Source organism: Hydra vulgaris, chromosome 05 (assembly GCF_038396675.1).
Source record: "Hydra vulgaris chromosome 05, alternate assembly HydraT2T_AEP".
NCBI lineage: Eukaryota > Metazoa > Cnidaria > Hydrozoa > Anthoathecata > Hydridae > Hydra > Hydra vulgaris.
Window position 1 is genome coordinate 35,642,478 of NC_088924.1, and position 7,523 is coordinate 35,650,000.

A 7,523-nucleotide genomic window follows, 5' to 3' on the forward strand; every position below is an offset into this window, starting at 1 on the left:
TATATATATATATATATATATATATATATATATATATATATATATATATATATATATATATATATATATATATATATATATATTTAAATGATTTTTTTCCAACAAAATTGCAAGCAACCACTATTAGGTTTCGGAATTATTAGAAAACAAAGGATATGGTTAAAGAGCAAGGAAATGGTTGACAAGACTTTAAAAGTTGTAGCTGAATGACGAGCCAAGCAAGAACAAGTTTTGATTGATTGAACTAGAGATGATCATAGTATTTGTAGAAAAGATAAAGAGATGCTTACAACAATTGGAGAGTAACCCAAGCTTGTCTCATAATGAAAGGGTTGTTATTTGTCAAAAGTTGGTCTTTGTGGATAATTTTAAAAACTGCAGTTAGAAAGAAATAATTTAATAAACTCATAAACTTTTTATAAAAAAAACTAAGAATAATAAAGCTTAGCATCAGACATGACCTTTTTTCGTTGATTTCTAGCAATAATGAAAAAGATGAAAAAAATGGCTACAATTTAATATAGCAACTGCACAAGATGGTGAAAATTATGGAGTAGAATGAGGCTTGATTTTAGGCGCATTTAGGTATACATAATATGGATATATATGGATATTAGCATATATGTTTGCTATTTATTTATATGCTGGCATCCAATATCTTTATATATTTATATAAACTTTAGTATTTACATGGTGTAGTATTTGCCAAAAGAGAAGACGATGATTAGTATGTGTGGCATGAATCAAAAAAACAAGAAAAAAAATAGTGTATTGAACAAGGTTTGTCAGAAAAGATTAAGGTGGTTTGAGTATCAGCATGTTGAGAGGTGCAGCTTTAGGAGAAAAAGGTGGTGGTAGAAGTAAGAAAGCTTGGAGAGAGTGCATTACATATGGTATGAATTAGTAAGTGACTGGGGCCCTGGCCCAGGCTAAAAATGAGACTTTTTGGAAACCTGGCCCTGGCAAAATTATAAGATTTAGCAGGGGTTGATAGCCGGGGCTAAAAAAAATTTATAATACTTAATATATTATAATTTTATGCTTCATTTACTATTTATTATTTACTGGCATGCATTTATATATTCTTAAACTCTAATTTACTTCCAACAAGATTGCAAGCAGCCACTCTTAAGTTACAAGTTACTTTAAAATAGAGAATAAGTTAAAATACTAGGAAACAACTAACTAAAGACTTATAAAGTTGCAAGTTGTATAAAAAAGGAAAACATGAAGGTGGGTAAGAGATATAAAGTTTTTTTTTATGATGTTCAAGGAAAAAAAAACTGGATTAATAAAAGTTTTTATAGCATGTAGGGACAGATACAGTAAACAGATGCAACTTGTTGAATAAAAACCCAAGCAAGAATTAGTTTTGGTTTATCGTTATAGAGATTATAGCTCGTTTGAGCATTGACCATGATTGTATTTGTAGAAAATAGAAAGAAATGTAACCTTACAATAATGGGAGAGTGGCTCAAGCTTGGCAGATAAAGTAGGTCTAATTATATTTAGAATGTGCTTTTAGAGTAGTAAAAGGGTTGTTATTTGTCAATATAGGAATGCCAACAATACTGCAATGTTTTTTACAGTAAATAAATGAGTTTTGTTGTCTAACAAAAGTTGTGGATTTTACATCCAGAATTTAAATTCATTTTCAGGCTGTTACATAAGAAAGATCAGATTTAAAATCGGCTGCTTGTTCTAAGAAATTTAAAAGTGGAGATTTTTTGTCAAGACAAGAGTATAAAATTGAGTCTTCAGCAAATAGAGCCACTTTAGATTTCATGAATGCCGTTATTTATTAACCTTGTGGTACCTTTAAAGTTACTTGAAATAAAGAAGAATGTAGTCTTTCAAGAATATCTTTAATACTGCAATTAAAAGGAAATAATTTAATTCTCAAAACCTTTATATAAAGAAACTAATAACAGATTGAAACCTAATTGTAGTATAGTTGGAGAAGTCAAAGTGTTTTTTAGAGTTTTGAAAAATGGGAACCACTTATTTAGCAGTTTTTATAAGTTTAGCAAAAATTGAAGAGAGTTCTGGAGAACACTTTTTTAAGACTGTGATAAAAATCTTGTCTGGAGCACAAACTGTAAAAGTGTTTAATTGTGAATTAACTTTAGCATTGGAAGCCAGAGTGTTTGGATGTTTAACAATGGGTTAATCTGTTTAACTGTCAGGAAGAGTATGGCCATTATATTTAAAAGTCAATAGAGTAAGGTTTCTTTGCAAATAACTCTGCTTTATTCTGGGGAAAAGTAAAAAGATCAGACACATGAATTAGAGATTAAATGTTAGACTTACTTTAGTTAATGACACTATTGAAGACTAACCAAATTTCTCTAGAACCTAACATCTGAGATAAGATACAAGATTTAGTAAACTGAGAACAACAGAGCTTAACATCAGACAGGACTTTTTTACATTGGCTTCTTGCAATAATAAAAGGACATTTGTTCTTAAGAGAGATGTTCTTGTAAAAAAGTTGAAAAAAAAGATTAATGTTTAATAAAGCAACTGGTCAAGATGGTGAAAAATGTGGAGTAGAATGAGGCCTGACTTAAACTTAAAGAGAAGGAATAAAAACTTCCAAGATGTGCTTTATGCATACATATTATGGATATAAATATATACGTTTGCTATTAAATATATACGTAGCTAATAAATAGCAAAGGTATATATTTATATCCATAAATACTATCTAAAGATATAGATCTTTTCATTGTTATATAAACTTTAGTATTTATATGGTGTAGTATTTGCCGAAAGAGAAGATGGTCAGATGGATGTGTGGTGTGACTTTAGCAAGGCAAGAAAAGGAGGCATAATCTTAGACAGATTAGAAAAAACGTTGTATCGAACAACATTTGTTAGAAAAGATTAAAGTGATTTTGGTATCAGCATGTAGAGAGGTAACAGCTTCAGTAGAAAATGGTAGTGGTAGAAGTAAGAAAACTTGAAAAGAATCCTTTACATATTGTATAATTGAGCTTTAGTTTAGTAATTAAAAAAAAAATGCTCTAGATTGTTTATATTAGAGAAACAGCATAAAAGAGAAAGGCTAAAGCCTGATGATGATTATGATGATAATGATTGTCATCATCATCATGATGGTGGTAATGATGATTACGATGACCATAATGATCATAATGATGTTTATATATGCATATATATAAAGTATAACATGAATTTTTAATTTAAAAAAAATACTTTAGGATGTATAAATGTTTATGCAGCCCCAGTCACAAACCCGGCCCTTGCTAGGTCAAATATTAACCCCGGTCACTTACTAGTATGAATGAGCTTTAGTTAAGGAAAGAAGATACTTGAGAATGTTTATATTAGAGAAAAGCTGAAATAACATAAAACACCATAAATAGCTGATGATGATCATGATTATGATAATCATGTTGATCATGATGACATATAAGTATGTGTATATAAAGTGTAATATGAGTTTCATAATGTTATAATTTTAGGATGTATCAATTTTTATGCAGCCCCGGTCACAACCCCAGTCTTAACCTTGACTCAGCCTATTTTTTATCAAACCCGGCCCTGGTCAAGTATTAACCCTGTTTGTTTACAACTACTATTACTGCTACTACAGGCTTTCACAGGAAGGTGTGCGATCACTTGCCATTATATGACCACGCAAATAATAACTTTGTTTTGACAATTTGACCAAGATAACATGGTTTTAGAATTTGAATATTTCAAAAATGCACCTAAAAAAACAGTTTAAAAAAATAACCAATGAAAAAACATTTTTCAATCTATTCCTTGTGACTTAGAAAAAAACTTTATTTGAAAAAAAGTAATCTTGATAAAAGATAAAATAAAAAAAACCTATCTAAAACTAAAAAACAAAAAATGAAATTATAACTTAACTAATAAACAAACAAAACGCAAAAAATAAAATCTTAAGATTGTTTAAATCAAGTTTTTAACTAAGTTTGGAATAAATTAACTTTGAATCTTTCATCTTTACTCATTTTTTATAATATTATGGAAAACCATTTTAAATAAACTAAAAACTTACTTTTAATGGTTGTTTAATAAAAATGCCAACTTAATTTAAATTATTGTGTTTTTTTTTTTTTTACTAATTTAAGAATTTAAATACTATAAACTGCAACACAAGTTTAAACACATACTATAGCATGTGTTAACTATAGTTAACAATTACGCATGAAAAAAAAAAAGCAAAAATATTATTAAAGTCTTAATATTTTTGCCTTTTTTAAACACACATTTATTTGTTTTCAACACTTTTTAAACATACATTTATTTTTTTTATTATTTTTTTTTCTTACAATTTTTTTCTAAAACATTAGTAAAGGTTTAAGTTATTTAATCGTAATGGCATTCAAAAATATTTGTTCCTTTTTTCCAATGATATTTTTAAATCTTTTTGAGTGTAATGACTTTAATGATTTTTCCCTTAACTCTAACCCTAATGGGATTGGAAACAAATTCCTTTAAAGAGACTAACATTGTCTAAAAAAGATGTTGTTTATAAAATTTAAATATATATTAGGGGTGTACCGGATTGGAAATTTTGAATTCTGACCAGAACCGGATTTGTCGGAATTCTGGCCGGAACAAGAATTATATTTATGTACCTTCAAGATTGAAAGTAAATCCTGCACCTCAGCATCATGACCATAATATATATTTATAACCTATAATATATATAACCTATTTCATTAATTTGATTCTTGTTTATTTAAATCTGATATGTTGTTTTTATTTGTTTCTTATATTTTTATTTATTGAAAGTTTTAACCTGCGTAATATTTATATTTAAAATTATATTTTTTTCTTTTCCGTATAAATTAAAATTGAAATATTTACGGTATTGGGCATCCTATACTTTGTAATTATTTAAAATTTAAGTAACGTTTAAAATAAAACTTTTCTCAGGTAACATTTTTGATGAAATAACTGCTCAAAACTAGATAGCACCTCTTTTTCACCACAATATTCCTAAACTTCTAGAAATCCTAACATAACTGATTACTGCAAATAAAATTACATTGTGTTTCTTAAAAAGTTTGTATTTTTTACCCAGGTTTACCTATAGTTCCAGGTTTACGACAAGGATTTTTTGATTTAATTTACAAAGTATGTGTTGCATGTCCTAAAAAGAAAGGTAAAAAAATAAATTCTGGCATTTTGGCCTGAAATATTGTAATTCCGGCTGGAACCAGAATGACCTAAAAGTCACAAATTCCGGCTGGAATTGGGGTACATCCCTAATATATAAAAGTACATACTTATATAATTTGTAAAATAAAACTTAAAAAATTATTAATACTTTATTTGTATATATATGTTACTATATTATGTATAATGTTACTTTATTTAAAAGTGTTTCGCTAATATAAAAATCATTGGTAAAAGTTTCAATGTTATTTATTTCTAGCATATAAATACGATATAAAATCTTTGTTATTCAGCGGATTTTTAAAATATAAATAGCTGTGGTTAAATTGTCAAAATAAAGTTATTATTTGCATGGTCATATAATGGTGTGTCATTGCACACCTTCCTATAAAGGCCTGTACTACTGCAACAACAACTACTACTACTAATACTAATTATAACAAATTAATAAAAAAAATAATAGTTGTATAATATGGTAATGGTTGGTAGTGTTCAAATACTTGTAATAGCAGTAGTGGTAGTAGTAGTAGTAGTAGTAGTAGTAGTAGTAGTAGTAGTAGTAGTAGTAGTAGTAGTAGTAGTAGTAGTAGTAGTAGTAGTAGTAGTAGTTGTCAGGCAGCAGTTGTTATGAGGTTTTGTTGCATGATGGACAAGTGTAATGCAAATATGTGTATTGAGTAAAGTAAACTTTACTCAATATGCATATTTATATTGTGAAAATTTAAATCACATCAGTTGCGTATTATAAACTAGTGCATTATAATTTAATTTAATTTGAAACCATGTTAAAAATCATTTCAAGTCTTCATCTTTATAAAATATTTATGAAATGTCTTTAAGTTAAACGATATTGATATATAATATAAAAAATTGTTTATATAAAAAAAATTATAAAAATTTCAATGTTGTTTGAAAAAAAAAAAATTACTTATTTAAAAAAAATTATACTATGTATTTCTTAAAACATTCATTATAAAACACACACAACATCGTTTAATACTTTCTCACAACTGAGTTGTTGTTGTTGTTTTTTTTTTAATGAGGGGGCAATTGTTTATGGATCTAAAAAAAAAAATTATCAACAATTTTTTTTTTTAAGATTTTGGCAGAGATGTAGGTCTCGAGACCAAAGTCTTCGTCACTAGACACTTTGAGACTCATATTTAACTGTCTTGGTATTGGTCTTGAAGCCTAAACTCTTGGTCTTAGTCATGATCTTGAAAACCTAGAGAATTGGTCTTGGTCTTAGTCTCAGACCTCTACTGTCTTTTACTTTCTTGATTCTTACAAAAAATATCAACTCAATGAATGGATTAGTTATTAATAATAAACCGTAGATTGACGTAACTTCCTGTTCTCAATGGGAGTTTGTCGCGTTGGTTTGACAAGGTTCTAACTGAAATTTTATGTGAGGAGAATTTTAAATAAACCTTTTTTGATGTCTTGGTCTTGGTCTTGAAGCATTCAGTCTTGGTCTTGAAGCATTCAGTCTTGGTCTTGGTCTTGAGCTCAAATGTCTTGGTCTTGGTCTTTACTGTCTTGACTACATCTCTAAATTTTGGCTTTAACAAAATCTTCACCTACTACTCATAAACTAGTTAACCATTTCTATTTGAAGTTCATTTCTAAGATCAATCTATAAGATTAATCGTAAGGAAAAAACTTTTGTTTAAAAGCAATTTTAAAACTAAAAAGTCATCTTTTCATAAATTTATTATATAAAGTTTCCTAAAAAAAATTCTTTATGATAATTTTGCCTACAGGCTTTATTATGATTTATCAAGCTATGCATTTATATACAGTTATAAGTGCATTAAGCACTTTTATATATTGCTTGTGAAATACTAGCTTCAATTTTAGTACAAATTCGATTAAATATATTGGGGATAATTTTCTCAGTCATGTAGGTGTGACAAGGTATTTTGTATTGCGGTACTGCCTTTTCCATAAGCTTGAAGCCAACTTGTTCAACAAGTGATAATGGTTTGTGGTCTAAGGCAATCATTTCTCCAAAATTAATCAATAATATCCCAACACAATTTACTTTCAGCTGTCTCTTTTTTAACTGTTTCTTTTTTAATATATCTGTTACTGCTGGTATATTAGAGTCGGTAAAGTTAGTAAACCGTCACTTTTGCATCCTTTTGCCGGCGGAGTTTCAGTTAGCTTAGCGTACTGCTCAGAATGCTTGTTTTGAAGGTGGTTTTTCAGAGAAGTTGTAGCTGGAAGCAAAAAAGAGTACTTAAACTTAACTTAGAGTAAATAAAATTATTACTGTGCAAAGAAAAATTGGAATAGAATAATTACCAGCATAAATAATTTGTTTTATTAAAACATATTTAATTAGT

At 28.0% G+C, this 7,523-nt stretch overlaps 1 protein-coding gene across 2 annotated transcripts in view; it reads left to right on the forward strand.

The window, feature by feature from the left end:
- Positions 1-7,523, forward strand: part of LOC100213470 (tyrosine-protein kinase BAZ1B) — an 88,639-nt gene that overhangs the window by 53,311 nt on the left and 27,805 nt on the right. The gene's annotated exons all lie outside the window — the stretch shown is intronic.